We start from the raw sequence: 16,227 nt of genomic DNA, 5'->3' as shown, positions 1-16,227 counted from the left end.
TCCATGTCAATCATCCTCCACTTCAAATGAACTGAACACTCCACGGGAACAGTTGTCGAGAGGACACAAATTTGAGCTTTGTGCTCCAATTCGATTTCTCCCTTGGAGACATTGATGATGTTGACTCTTTTGATCAAAAAATGAAGAAGAGACATCTTTGTTGTGTAACTGACAGCATATAAAAGATGGCTCCTCGATCCCACAAATATATCTTGAGGCGGCAAATCTGCATAAAATCAACCCAAGTGGCAATAAACTGAACTAGGCAAAACATGCTTGACATACTTTAAGTTGTCCATAATAAGACAAACCAGAAAATAGGCTCTGGCGAACTCTAAGAACACTGTGTATGATTTGATTTACATGTCAACATGTAATAATTTTCAACTCCTTGCAGAACATTTGACAAACATAAATTGAATATATTACAATGGTAAGAGGAAAAACGAACAAACGAATAGTTTGTGTTACACAATTTCCGATGCGAGTTCTCTTTTTCGTACTTCAGTTTAGTTGGCAGCTTCTCTCAGTCGTGGTAATAGTAACTGTAGGCTTGCAGGCTGCAGCAGAGATATTAAGAACTTCTGGAACTGAATACTGCAGTGGATTAAACCTCTGCCTCGCATCACAGAGGCACTGCAGGACTCTAGGTCTGCATTTACACAGGCAACCCAATTTTGATATTTTTTTCTCTAATTGGTCTTTTGGCCAATCAGATCAGCTCTGAAAATATCTGATATGAAAAGATTTGATGTGATTGGTCAAAATTGTGCTGCCTTTGTAAACGCAGCCAGAGAGACACACAGAAAAAAAACGGCGCTATTTCTCATGAGTCCTAAGAGGACGCCACCTTTAAAAGACATTATGCTTCAACTAGCCTTCTCTCAAATACTAACTGCATCTAACAAATAGCCTCTTCTCATAACCACAGTGTCTCCAGGCACTCCTTGAAAGAGAGAGGGCCTGGATTCACATCGTCCTCAATAACTTCATCAGCTTCTCAACCCTGAAGACAGTGGTATTGATTCCAGAGTAGAATGTGTGTTTTCACACCTGCGGGGACCTTGAACACGAGTAGCTCAGCTCAGTCAGAGAGCAATGAAAAGTTATCTAGTACAGTTAAGGGGGATCTACTATATTGTTTGTGAATCCAAAGGCTGCATTTAAGCCCTGCCCTTGGCCACAATCTATCGCATGCTCCAGGGTCAAGCCTCAAGTCTATGTCCAAGTCCCATCCCAAAGGTCCAACCTTCGGCCAACTAGGCCTAAACTCCCTTCTCTGGTCCTTGAGGGTGTATTCTCCTCCCTTCACCACTGGTCTGAAGCCATCTTTATGTCTTTTTGAGTCATGATTAAGGTTATGGAAGAACTGATCCTGAAACAGTCTGTAAATGAAGGGCAGAGAGAGCAGAGGAACTACAGCCTGTACTACACAGGGCACACCAGGCTCCGGAAACCCAGGGCAGTGTTCCCTACATCCTGCCCGGGCCCTAGCCCATGCCAAACCCTTGTTATCACTGTGCAGAATTACCTTCAGACCCCCCTTCCCTCTCTCTCTCCGCACAGCACAGCGCATTACCCAGGCTCTTTATACGCTAAAGAAAAGAAGACGAAAGAGGCAGAAAGAGACGAAAAAACTAAGCCTGGCTGTTATGCATTCCAAAGGCTATTCCAATCGTCTGTCAGCAGGTTCAATCTGTTCCTTATAAGGCATTCCCCTCATATTTTCCAAACACCGCAGTGTTATCAGATACAGCTTCATGGACAATTACTGTGCTGTCTAGCTTGGAGAATTCTACAGCTCCATAGCCCCCTAACCCCCTTCTCTACCGTTCACTCACTTCACAGTAACTGCTTTGTAATCAACCGGAGATCAAACGGAAGGCTGAGATAAACTACGTTGAAATAAAAAGAGGTGGTTGGCTGGTTGGCCCAAGTGATGGTGGGATTCAAGTGATGGTGGGATTCAAGTGATGGTGGGATTGCACAGGACATGATTCCTTCAAACTAGTTGGGTGGATTCATTTGGAGTTATTGCATCTCACTGCAATGGTTTACTGTACCACAACGCGCTCCGATGAGAGAGAGCCAGTTATAACATCAGCGTTTCCTGTTGCTTTGATAAACTTAGATATCAAGTTGATTACTCAGATGAATCATGGTTTAACTGGGCTCAACTGGTGCTGTGTAGCATCAGCTAGATCTACATAGGGATAAGGATTCTAGCCAACCCAATGCAGATGGTTAAGCCTACCTCTGATGTGGGCCAAGGCTGTCATTTAGACCTCCAGTGGAGAGGACCTGACGGATCCTTTGCTTTCATGACATCCCTTGGCTCAGGCAATTGAAGACAGCTAGTATTCATCTACAAGAGACAGTAACATCCCACACCACAGCGCAAAGGCCATAGTTTACTGTTGGAGAATGTCCAGTGCTGGCAAAGGCTCCCCACAAATATTTTGGGATATATTTTGGGTAGACAGAAAATGAAAGGAAAATGCTTTTAAGTGGAAAATTCTTTATTTTGTGTAAAGGAGGATGTTGTTTTGTTTGTTTTTCATTGAGGCATTATCAAGTTAAAACTAATGCATTCATAACGTAATTATTTATATAAGTTAGCCCACTGGCAAATACCAATCAAAAGCATAATTAAATCATCACATGCCACATTACCTGAAATTGTCAATTAATATGCAGCCTATGTATTGTCTATTATAATGGAGAGAGATCTGGCTTCCATCCCTCTCCATGAGTTTGGAGACTGCCTCATATTTGTCTGATAAGAATCTATGGCATGGGGCGGGTAGGGACTGAGGGGACATTCCAGAATTCACATCCAGATCGGTAATAGGTTTTGTAAAGTGATTTTCCATATAATAAAACATATTATACTCGATAACAACCACATTTCATTGCCATGCACAAATAATCTACATGAACTCTTTAATTCTTTATAGTTTCAATTTCGTTTTTGAAAAAGTAATTAGGAATCTGCTGGTTGTGCAGTTTGCTGTAAAAATCGATCATTTTAAAATTACATAATAAATTGCAGCATTGCATAGCCCCAAAAGAGCATTGCACAAGTTGTCAACATAAGCACTACGTTCGTGCGCGCTACACACATTTCACCAAGTTGGATAAACAACACAAACAATTTCGGAGGCGCGAAACTTACCTATTGAGTTCACAAAGTAAACTATTGTTGATTCACCTGGTTAGCAAACAACCACGAAGCAGGCCAGTCAATGTAGAGAGATAGAATCGGCCTTCGGATCGGTCTGCTCCACAGTATTCAATAATAGGCTACTACAAAGCGTAAGCCCCTCCCTTCAAAACATAATCGCACACATCTCTCATAATGTTTACAGCTGGAGAGCCCTATGCATTGTCCGTAGTCTGGTCCAAGAGCTACCAAACCTATGTATTTCAAAATTCACTCTGGCCAAACTTGTCAGTGAAAAAAAATACACGATGTCAAAAGTCAAAAACTCAGTCCATCACTTCGTAAAAAAAGGAAGAAATAAATGCCGACATTGAAAGTAATAGCACCAAAAATCGAAGCAGCCAAAACTCACTTGCAGAATACCCTTTTTTTGGTTATCCTTCAAGGGGCCTCTGAAAGAAAATCCTCTGTCAGGAAAGATCATATGAAATGTTAATCTTGGCGAAAAAGGGGGCCGTTTGCTCAAACAAACACTTAGAGACTAGCGTAAAACCTATTTAGAAAGGACTCAAAATATCCCCCATTCTTCTTATACATGCTGGGATTAACCAGGTAATAAAGTGCGATTTTTTACACATTCGTGTATTGCAGTGCACCTTTAAAAATGTATAGACAACGTTTTTACTCATTCAGTTATGTAATAGCCTACATTTTTGTGTGATTAATTTGGTTGAGATGTCATTCTTATCATTCTGGTCCATTGTGACCTTTTTTTGTCAACAAATTTTGAGCAAAATTAAGTTGAAAAGCGTATTTTCCAGATGTTGACATCAGGTGCATTTTAGGTGCTAAATGAAAGGTGAAAATACATATTTTCTGGACATTGAAAATACTTCATTTCCAGATGTTCTCAGGGTAAGCACAAGAATACTTTTCCAAACCTCTTATTATAGGAAAGAGGAGCCAACTGAAGATTGCAACATAATGTTCATTATTGTTCCCATCCGTCACGTGTACAGTGCATTCAGACGGTGTTCAGACCCCTTGACTTTTTCCACATTTTGTTACATTATAGCAGAAAATTATTAAATTGTCCCCCCATATATCTACACACAATAACCCATAATGACAAAGCAAAAACAGTTTTTTAGAAATGTTTGCAAATTTATATATATATAAAAAATGGAAATATCACATTTACATAAGTATTCAGACCCTTTACTCAGTACTTTGTTGAAGCACCTTTGGCAGCGATTACAGCCGCAAGTCTTCTTGGGTATGACGCTATAAGCTTGGCACACCTGTATTTCTCCCATTCTTCTCTGCAGATCCTCTCAGGCTCAGTCAGGTTGAGTGGCGGCAGGTAGCCTAGTGGTTAAAGTGTTGGACTAGTAACCGGAAGGTTGCAAGATCAAATCCCCGAGCTGAAAAGGTAAAAATCTGTTGTCATTGAAAATAAGAATTTGTTCTTAACTGACTTGCCTAGTTAATTAAAGGGGGGAAAAAATAAGTTTGGATGGGGAGTGTCACTGCACAGCTATTTTCAGGTCTCTCCAGAGATGTTCGACCAGGTTCTGGCTGGGCCACTGTCCTGAAGCCACTCCTGTGTTGTCTTGGCTGTGTGCTTAGAGTCGTTGTCCTTTGCCCCAGTATGAGGTCCTGAGCGCTCTGGAGCAGGTTTTCATCAAGGATCTCTCTGTACTTAGTTCATCTTTCCCTCGATCCTAACTAGTCCCCTGCCGTTGAAAAACATCCCCACAGCATGATGCTGCCACCACCACGCTTCACCGTAGGGATGGTGCCAGGTTTCCTCCAGACGTGACGCTTGGCATTCAGGCCAAAGAGTTCAATTTTGGTTTCATCAGACCAGAGGATCTTGTTTCTCATGGTCTGAGAGTCTTAAGGTGCCTTTTGGCAAACTCCAAGTGGCCGCCCTGCCAAACTGAGCAGTTGGGGAGAAGGGCCTTGTTCAGGGGGGTGACCAAGCATCCAATGGTCACTCTGACCATGTGCCTTATACTGAGGAGTGGCTTTGATCTGGACACTACCATAAAGGCCTAATTGGTAGAGTGCTACAAAGATGGTTGTCCTTATGGAAGGTTCTTTCATCTCTACAGAGGAACTCTGGAGCGCTGTCAGAGTGACCATTGGATTCTTGGTCACCCCCCTGAACAAGGCCCTTCTCCTCAACTGCTCAGTTTGGCAGGGCGGCCAGCTCTAGGAAAAACCTGGGTGGTTCCAAACTTCTTCTATTTAAGAATGATGGAGGCCACTGTGTTCTTGGGGACCTTCAAAGCTGCAGAAATGTTTTAGTACCCATCCCCAGATCTGTGCCTCAATTACAATCCTGTCTCGGAGCTCTACGGACAATTCCTTCGACCTCATGGCTTGGTTTTTGCTCTGACATGCATTGTCAACAGTGGGACCTTATATAGACAGGTTCCTTTTCAAATCATGTCCAATCAATTTAATATACCACAGGTGGATTACACTCAAGTTGTGGAAACATCTCAAGGATGATCAATCGAAACAGGATGCACCTGAGCTGAATTTTCGAGTTACATAGCAAAGGGTCTGAATACTTATGTAAATAAGGTATTTCTGTTTATAATTTTTAATAAATGTGCAAACATTTATAAAAACCTGCTTTTCTTTGTCATTCTGGAATATTGTGCGTTGATTGCGGAAGATTAAAACATTTTTTTTTTTTTTTTTAGAATAAGGCTGTAACGTACTGTAACAAAATGTGGAGAAAGTCAAGTAGTCTGATCACTTTCCAAATGCACTGTACTTATGTTCACTTTTCAAAAGCATTAAACTGGCAGTGATGCTCTTCACAATAATATAACCTACTAAATAAACCAACAGAACACTTCAAATCAAATCAAATTTTATTGGTCACATACACATGGTTAGCAGATGTTATTGCGAGTGTAGCGAAATTCTTGTGCTTCTAGTTCCGACAGTGCAGCAAGTAATCTAACAATTCCACAACAACTACCTAATACACACAATCTAAGTAAAGGAATGGAATAAGAATATACACATATAAATATATGGATGAGCAATGACCGAGCGACATAGGCATTAGATGGTATAAAATACAGTATATACATATGAGATGAGAAATGCAAGATATGTCAACGTTATTAAAGTGCCATTATTAGTGACGAGTGATCCATTTATTAGTGGCCAATGATTTCAAGTCTGAATGTAGGCAGCAGCCTCATTGTGTTAGTGAAGGCCGTTTAACAGTCTGATGGCCTTGAGATAAATTGCTTCTTTCAGTCTCTGTCCCAGCTTTGATATACCTGGACTGACCTCGCCTTCTGGATGGTAGCGGGGTGAACAGGCAGTGGCTCGGGTGGTTGTTGTCCTTGATAATATTTTTGGCCTTCCTGTGACAATCGGGAGCTGTAGGTGTCCTGGAGGGCAGGTAGTTTGCTCCCGGTAATGCGTTGTGCCGACTGCACCACCCTCTGGAAAGCCCTGAGGTTACGGGCGGTGATGCAGCCTGACAGGATGCTCTCAATTGTACATCTGCAAAAGTTTGTGAGGGTTTTAGGTAACAAGACACATTTCTTAAGCCTCCTGAGGTTGATGAGGTGCTGTTGCGCCTTCTTCACCACACTGTCTGTGTGGGTGAACCATTTCAGTTTGCCCGTGATGTGTACACAGAGGAACTTTCCACCTTCTCCACTGCTCTCCCGTTGATGTGGATAGGGGGGTGCTCCCTATGCTGTTTCCTGAAGTCCACGATCATCTTCTTTGTTTTGTTGACATTGAGTGAGAGGTTGTTTTCCTGACACCACACTCCGAGTGCCCTCACTGCCTCCGTATAGGCTGTCTCGTCGTTGTTGGTAATCAAGCCTATTACTGTTGTGTTGTCTGCAAACTTGATGATTGAGTTGGAAGCATGCATGGCCATGCAGTCATGGGCGAACAAGAAGTACAGGAGGAGGCTGAGCATGCACCCTTGTGGGGCCCCAGTGTTGAGGATCAGCGAAGTGGAGATGTTGTTTCCTATCTTCACCAACTGAGGGCGGCCCGTCAGGAAGTCCAGGACCCAAATGCACAGTGCGGGGTTGAGACCCAGGGCCTCAAGCTTAATGATGAGTTTGGAGGGTACTATGATCCTTGACTAGTCTCTCAAAGCATTTCAGGATGACAGAAGTGAGTGCTATGAGTCAATAGTCATTTAGTTCAGTTACCTTTGCCTTCTTGGGTACAGGAACAATGGTGGCCATCTTGAAGCATGTGGGGACAGCAGACTGGGATAGGGAGAGATTTAATATGTCCGTAAACTTACCAGCTAGCTGGTCTGCGCATGCTCTGAGGACGTGGCTAGGGATGCCGTCTGGGCCGGCAGCCTTGCGAGGGTTAACACGTTTAAATGTCTTACTCACGTTGGCCACGGAGAAGGAGAGCCCACAGTCCTTGGTAGCGGGCCGCGTCGGTGGCACTGTATTATCCTCAAACGGGCAAAGAAGATGTTTAGTTTGTCTGGAAGCAAGACGTCGGTGTCCGTGACATAGCTGGTTTTCTTTTTGTAGTCCGTGACTGTCTGTAGTCCCTGCCACATATGTCTCGTGTCTGAGCCATTGAATTGCGACTCCACTTTGTTTCTAAACTGACATTTTGCTTGTTTGATTGCCTTGCGGAGGAAATAACTACACTGTTTCTATTCAGCCATATTCCCAGTCAACTTTCTATGGTTAAATGCGGCGGTTTGCGCTTTCAGTTTTGCGCGAATGCCGCCATCTATCCACGGTTTCTGGTTAGGGTAGGTTTTAATAGTCACAGTGGGAACAACATCTCCTATGCAATTCCTTATAAACACTCACAGAATCAGCATATAAATCGTTATTATTCTCTGAGACATCCGGAACATGTCCCAGTCTGCGTGATCAAAACAATCTTGAAGGTCATACCAGCGTTGAATAGTCCTTGTCACGGGTACATCCTGTTTGAGTTTCTGTCTATAGGAAGGGAGGAGCAAAATGGAGCCGTGGTCAGGTTTGGCGAAGGGAGGGCGGGGAAGGGCCTTGTATGCATCGCGGAGGTTAGAGTAGCAGTGATCCAGAGTTTTGCCAGCACACGTCCTACAATCAATATGCTGATAGAATTTAGCCTTGTTCTCAAATTTGCTTTGTTAAAATCCCCAGCTACAATAAATGCCGTCTCAGGATATATGGTTTCCAGTTAGCATAGTCCAGTGAAGTTCCTTGAGGGCCGTTGTTGTATCGGCTTGAGGGGGGACATACATGGCTGTGACAATAACCGACGAGAATTCTCTTGGGAGATAATAAGGTCGGCATTTGATTGTGAGGAATTTTAGGTCAGGTGAAAAACAGGACTTGAGTTCCTATATGTTGTTACAATTGCACCATGAGTCGTTAATCATGAAACATACATCCCCGCCCTTCTTCTTCCCGGAGAGATGTTTATTTCTGTCGATGCGACGCACAAAGAATCACGGTGGCTGTACTGATTCTGACAGCATATCCCGAGAGAGCCATGTGTCCGTAAAACAGAGTATGTTACAATCCCTGATGTCTCTCTGGAAAGCAACTCTTGCCCTAATTTCGCCTACCTTGTTATCTAGAGACTGGACATTAGCGAGTAATATACTCGGAAGCGGTGGGTGGTGTGTGCGCCTCCGAAGTCTGACCAGAAGGCCGTTCCGTCTACCTCTTCTGTGGCAACGTTGTTTTGGGTCAACCTCTGGATTCAGCTCCAATGCCCTGGGTGGTTCGGACAAAGGATCCGCCTCGGGTAAGTCGTATTCCTGGTAAATTGACATCGCTCTGATAGTTCTTCCCGGCTGTATGTAATAACACTTAAGATTTTCTGGGCTAACAATGTAATAAATAATACATATAAAAACAAAATACTGCAAAGTTTCCTGAGGACTAGAAGCAGGTGGCCCTCTCTGTTGGCGCCATTTTACAATAACATCATCAGTAACGGTTACAGAATGTTATTTTTTCTTGCTATGACTGTGATATGTTGTTTATTTACCTTAGTTGAATGCACTGACTAAGTCGGTCTGGATAAGAGCGTCTGCTGACTGACCAAAATGTAAATGTAAAAACAAACAATTGCAAGCATGCTGGGAATTATTGTGATGAGTTCCGCCTCCAAACACGTACACATTTGGTCAGTGCGGATCAGGGCCCTTAGTAATCAAGCGTCTCAGAATTACTCCTAGGTTATTGAGATAAAAGTATGACTGTGACCTAATTTACTGTGGGGAATCGTAAGTGACTTGTTTCATCTTGTACTTGATACCATGTCTTGTTTTGAGGTGTTTTGACAGATTTTATGTCAATGCTAATATGGTTAAAATTCGCTAGCTAGCTAACCAACAACTGTAACCATGTATTTGAGAAACAAGTGCTCATTGTACAAATGTATTTATGTTTTCAATAAACATTGAAGAGGAACATGTTCACATGTTGTCAACATGGGGTTGTCTGTTTTACTGCTAAACAACCAACCAGTCTATTGCACAAGCCATTATTATGCGGCAGACCATCCTTGAGCTGTGACACACCTCCTCTTCTGATAAAAACATATTTACTTGTAATTTTATATACAGTTGAAGTTGGAAGTTTACATACAGTCATTAAAACTCGTTTTTAAACCACTCCACCAATTTCTTGTTAACAAACTATGGTTTTGGCAAGTCGGTTAGGACATCTACTTTGTGCATGACACAAGTAATTTTTCCAACAATTGTTTACAGACAGATTATTTCATTTTTAATTCACTGTATCACATTTCCAGTGGGTCAGAAGTTTACATTCACTATGTAATGGCAGTCTATTTCGTCCTCCTCATCAGACGAGGAGAGGCGAGAAGGATCGGAGGACCAATGTACAGCGTGGTAAGTTTCCATGATTTAATAACATGAAAACAATATACAATTACAAAATAACCGTCACAGTCCCGTGTGGCACAAACACTGACACAGAAAACAACCACCCACAAAATCCCAACACAAAACAAGCCACCTATATATGATTCTCAATCAGGGACAACGATTGACAGCTACCTCTGATTGAGAACCATATTAGGCTGAACACAGAAACAGACAAACTAGATACACAACATAGAATGCCCACCCAGCTCACGTCCTGACCAACACTAAAACAAGCAAAACACATAAGCACTATGGTCAGGACGTGACACACTAAGTTGACTGTGCCTTTAAACAGCTTGGAAAATTCCAGAAAATGATGTCATGGCTTTAGAAGCTTCTGATAGGTTAATTGACATAATTTGAGTCAATTGGAGGTATACCTGTGGATGTATTTCAAGGCCTACCTTCAAACTCAGTTCCTCTTTGCTTGACATCATGGGAAAATCAAAAGAAATCAGCCAAGACCCCAGAAAGACATTGTAGACCTCCACAAGTCTGGTTCATCCTTGGGAGCAATTTCCAAATGCCTGAAGGTACCACGTTCATCTGTACAAACAATAGTACGCAAGTATAAACACCATGGGACCATACCGCTCAGGAAGGAGAGGCTTTCTATCTCCTAGAGATGAACGTTCTTTGGTGCGAAAAGTGCAAATCAATCCCAGAACAACAACAAAGGACCTTGTGAAGATGCTCGACGAAACAGGTGCAAAAGTATCTATATCCACAGTAAAACGAGTCCTATATCGACATAACCCGTAAGGCCGCTCAGCAAGGAAGAAGCCACTGCTCCAAAACCGCCATAAAAAAGACAGACTACTGTTTGCAACTGCACATGGGGACAAAGATCGTACTTTTTGGAGAAATGTCCTCTGGTCTGATGAAACAAAAATAGAACTGTTTGGCCATAATGACCATCGTTATGTTTGGAGGAAAAAGGGGGAGGCTTGCAAGCCGAAGAACACCATCCCAACCTTGAAACATGGGGGTGGCAGCATCATGTTGTGGGGGTGCTTTGCTGCAGGAGGGACTTGTGCACTTTACAAAATAGATGGCATCATGAGGGTGGAAAATTATGTGGATATAATGAAGCAACATCTCAAGACATCAGTCAGGAAGTTAAATGTTGGTCGCAAATGGGTCTTCCAAATGGACAATGACCCCAAGCATACTTCCAAAGTTGTGGCAAAATGGCTTAAGGACAACAAAGTCAAGGTATTGAAGTGGCCATCACAAAGCCCTGACTTCCATCCTATAGAAAATTTGTGGGCAGAACTGAAAAAGCGTGTGTGAGCAAGGAGGCCTACAAACCTGACTCAGTTACACCAGCTCTGTCAGGAAGAATGGGCCAAAATTCTCCCAATATCTTGTGGAAGGCTACCCGAAACGTTTGACCCAAGTTAAACAATTTAAAGGCAATGCTACTAAATACTAATTGAGTGTATGTAAACTTCTGACCCACTGGGAATGTGATGAAAGAAATAAAAGCTGAAATAAATCAATCTCTCTACAATTATTTTGACATTTCACATTCTTAACTAAAAGGGGTGATCCTAACTGACCTAAGACTGGGAATTTTTACTAGGATTAAATGTCAGGAATTGTGAAAAACTGAGTTTAAACGTATTTGGCTAAGGTGTATGTAAACTTCCGACTTCAACTGTAGATTCATATTTTTAATATGCTCAGATAAAGTCCAATAAAAAAAAGTTTTGGCCTAAAGTCCATTACAACAAATGTATATAATTTGAGCTGAGCACCGGGAAGAGGTCGTATGAAAGGGGTCAGCAGCCATCTACTCTGGGGGTACCCCTTGTCAACAAGCAGGTGACATCCAGGGGGAACAACATTGTGCTCAAACAGCACATTGAGGCCACTCATTGAGCACTCTGGAGTCATGTGTAGACGCAGGAAAGTTGGCTACAACATCAAGCACCATATAGACTGCATTAATAACCGCTTGGGTGTTAATACTGTGGTACCGCTTTCCATTGATGAACGTGTCCTCATCCATGTGTGGGGCAATGATTTTGATGTGGGTACAGTCAATGACTTCAACAACTCCGGGAAAACCAGCGATTTGCATGAAAGCAGCTTGTTTTTGAATAATCTGGCGTTGAGTGGTGGGAAAATCAATGAACCTTCGATTGATTTAAGGTGCCGTAAGTGCCATCAGGGTTTGACGGATTGCTCTGTAGTCTGTGATGGACGCAAATCATCGCTGTTACACTGTTGCATTTTTCCTGTTGCCATAGAAGTGTTAATTGCCAATTACTTTGATCTCTGCGGTGAGAGCACACGATCGTCCAGTAGGTGGAGAAATGGCATCATCGACAAGGTCAGTCACAAAGTATACCATCCCTATCTAACCAGTATCTTTTGATTAAATTGCCATTATTAAACGTTTTTAAAACATCCCTCCTCTCCCTAAATGTGTGCGCTTGCGGTCATCTCAAGGCATCCATCTTCTGGCAACTCCTAGCCGGTTAGGACACCTCTCAAGCTCTCATAAATACACCCTGAGATATGAGTACTTTTGTCACAGGAATGTAGATAACATGCTCTTACTCCTATGCGTAAAAGTACTGTAGAACCACATTTTGGGGCCATTTCCTACTCTGAGACGCTTGATAACTACGGGCTCAGATCGCAATCTGAACTAATATTAAACGTCTCTCCAACCCTGGTCTAAATGTTAGTGGATTGGTAAGGAGCCGCCACCCCATAATAAAACAATAGAGCCAGTGTTCTGCAGATTACTAGGAAATAGCAGAAGGGCATCTCTGCTCTTTTGTTCTCCTCTTAAAACAATGATATTATAGACAAAGGCTGCATTTAAGCAAATGAGGCCATTGAACCAGAAGAATACACATGCATAGTAATTCTCTATTGCACATGTTAAGTCATAATCCGTACACTTATGGTATAAGCAATACGTTGTGAGTGTGTGTGTGTGTGAGTGAGTGCCACTTTGTGTGTGTGACAAAGTGTTTGTTATATTTTGTCATGTTCTGCATAAACAGAATTCCAATCAACCTTGCTCATATCAGATAAATCCAGCAAACACAAAATATGAAATGTCTGTTTGCTCTGTGCGTAAATCGAGATAAAGTCCCAGGTATTTAATGTCAAGGTAGACAATTCAGACCGGCACATTTCCCCTTCTCCTTTACTCACAAATCCCCAGCCCCACAAATCGCCAACCTTCACTCTTCTCATGCAAAACCACTCTCATGCATAATTTGATTGCTTAAAATATCATGTAGCGAAGGTATATTTATAGTTGTTATAATAACCTGGAGCTCTGCAGACTGTTGATGTTCACTCCATAATTACATCATGATCTCAGGTGTTTACCTCAGCAATACACTGTGGTTTATGCTAGGCCAAATCTAATCAAATTACATTTTATTCGTCACATTCTTCGTAAACAACAGGTGTAGACTAAAAGTGAAATGCTTACGGGCCTTTCCCAACAATGCAGAGAGAAAGAAAATAGGGAAATAATCGAAAAGTAAAAACACAATAATAAAAGTAATGAGTAACGATAACGTGGCTATATAAAAGGGGTACCAGTACCAAGTCGATGTGCAGGGGTACGAGGTAATTGAGGTAGATATGTACATATGACTAGGAATAAAGTGACAGATAATAAACAGTAGCAGCAGCCTATGTGATGATTCAAAAAAGTTTGCGCAAAAAGGGTCAATGCAAATAGTCTGGGTAGCTATTTCTTTAACTCTTTAACTAACCATTTAGCAGTCTTATGACTTGGGTGTAGAAGCCGTTCAGGGTCCTGTTGGTTCCCGGCAAGCGGTGCATCCGTACCATTTGCAGTGCGGTAGCAGAGAGAACAGTCTATGTGGCTGGAGTTTAGGGCCTTCCCCTGACACCGCCTGGTACAGAGGTCCTGATGGCAGGAGCTCGGTCCCAGTGAAATATACCCCTTCCTTTCTAGGAAATAGATATCCAATGGCAGCTTCCCAATTAGTAGAGAAGTCAACAACAATCTGGTGGAGATGGTAAAAAGCTTCAAGTTCCTTGGCGTGCACATCACTGACAACCTGAAATGGTCCATTCAGACAGACAGTGTAGTGAAGAAGGCGCAACAGCCCTCTTCAACCTCAAGAGGCTGAAGAAATTTGGCTTGGCCCCTGACATGGTGTCTACACCGGGCACGCGAGTGTGTCCGCGTGCGCTATCGCGCTGTAACGTAATAAACGTTAGAGGAGGAGCAAGGATCGGACCAATATGCAGCGAGGTATGAAGACATGATTTATTTAAAGAAAGACGAACACGAAAAACTCTTAACAAACTACAAAACAATAAACGACGTAAACAGACCTGAACATGAGAACTTACAGACAACGAAGAACGCACGAACAGGAACAAACTCACAAACGAAACAGTCCCGTGTGGCATAAACACTAACACAGGAACAATCACCCACAAACAAACAGTGTGAACAGCCTACCTTAATATGGTTCTCAATCAGAGGAAACGTAAAACACCTGACCCTGATTGAGAACCATATCAGGCTAATTGAAAAGAACCCAACATAGAAACACATAACATAGAATGCCCACCCAGCTCACGTCCTGACCATACTAAACAAAGACAAAATAAAGGAAATAAGGTGACGTGACACGCGCGCATGTTGTTTTTGTCCATCCACACCAGACGCGTTCAGGACATGCAGGTTGAAATATGAAAACGAACTCTGAACCAAATATATTAATTTGGGGACAGGTCGAAACACATGAAACATGGACATTTAGCTAGCTAGCTTGCTGTTGCTGGCTAATTTGTCCTGAGATATAAACATTGGGTTGTTATTTTACCTGAAATGTCAAAGTTTTTTTGTTGTTGCTGGATCTTTGTAGAATATCGACCCATTTTGAGTCACACAAAATCGTGTGTTCTCTACTCCAAAAATGTATCCACAGATAAAAGTGGAAACCTAGTTAGTTTCTAGTAATTTCTCCTAGTTCAGTCTTCTTCTTCTGTGGATTTTATATGGCGTTGGCAAAGAACTTTAAGATGCATTACAGCAATCAGCTGGATTGGAGTGTGGACCTTGTTCATCTTTCAATCACCCATGTGGGTATATGCTCCTAAAAACCAATGAGGAGGTGGGAGACTGTTAAATATCAGACTTTTAGACTGTTAAATAGTCACCACTAGCCGGCCTCCCACACGGTTACTCTACCCTGCACCTTAGAGACTGCTGCCCTATGTACATAGTAATTGAACACTGGTCACTTTAATAATGTCTACATACTGTTTTCCCCACTATATATGTAAATACTGTATTTTAGTCAAGGCTCATCCTATACAACTACAGTACTGCTGTACACACCTTTCCTATTCATATACTGTCCAAACTGTCTGTACACACCATCATACAAATCAAATTTATTTATATAGCCCTTCGTACATCAGCTGATATCTCAAAGTGCTGTACAGAAACGCAGCCTAAAACCCAAAACAGGAAGCAATGCAGGTTTAGAAGCACAGTGGCTAGGAAAAACTCCCTAGAAAGGACAAAACCTAGGAAGAAACCTAGAGAGGAACCAGGGAGGGACCAGGGAGGATACAATGCCTTCAGAAAGTATTTACACCCCTTGACTTTTTCCACATTTTGTTGTGTCACAGCCTGCATTTAAAATGGATTAAATTGAGATGTTGTCACTGGCCTAAACACAATACCCCATAATATCAAAGTGGAATTATGTTTTTAGAAATCTTTACAAATTAATTAAAAATGAAAAAAATAAATGTCTTGAGTCAATAAGAATTCAACCCCTTTGTTAAGGCAAGCCTAAATAAGTTCAGGAGTAAACATTTGCTTAACAAGTCAAGTAAGTTTCAAACACAGATTCAACCACAAAGACCAGGGAGGATTTCCAATGCCTCAAAGAAGGGCTCCTATTGGTAGATGGGTAAAAATAAAAACAAGCAGAGATTGAATATCCCTTTGAGCATGGTGAAGTTATTAATTACACTTTGGATGGTGTATCAATACACCCAGTCACTACAAAGACACAGGTGTCCCTCCTAACTCAGTTGCCGGAGGGGAAGGAAAACGCTCAGGGAATTCACCATGAGGCTAATGGGGCGTTAAAACAGTTACAGAGCT

General features: G+C 42.1%; 1 pseudogene; it reads right to left on the bottom strand.

The window, feature by feature from the left end:
* LOC111950393 (non-muscle caldesmon-like) overlaps positions 1-3,370 on the bottom strand; it is a 56,328-nt pseudogene extending 52,958 nt beyond the window's left edge.
* Positions 3,371-16,227: the final 12,857 nt, after the last annotated feature.

Source organism: Salvelinus sp. IW2-2015, linkage group LG3 (assembly GCF_002910315.2).
Source record: "Salvelinus sp. IW2-2015 linkage group LG3, ASM291031v2, whole genome shotgun sequence".
Lineage (NCBI taxonomy): Eukaryota > Metazoa > Chordata > Actinopteri > Salmoniformes > Salmonidae > Salvelinus > Salvelinus sp. IW2-2015.
Note: the sequence above shows the minus strand (reverse complement) of the source record. Positions and strands in the feature narration are given on the sequence as shown.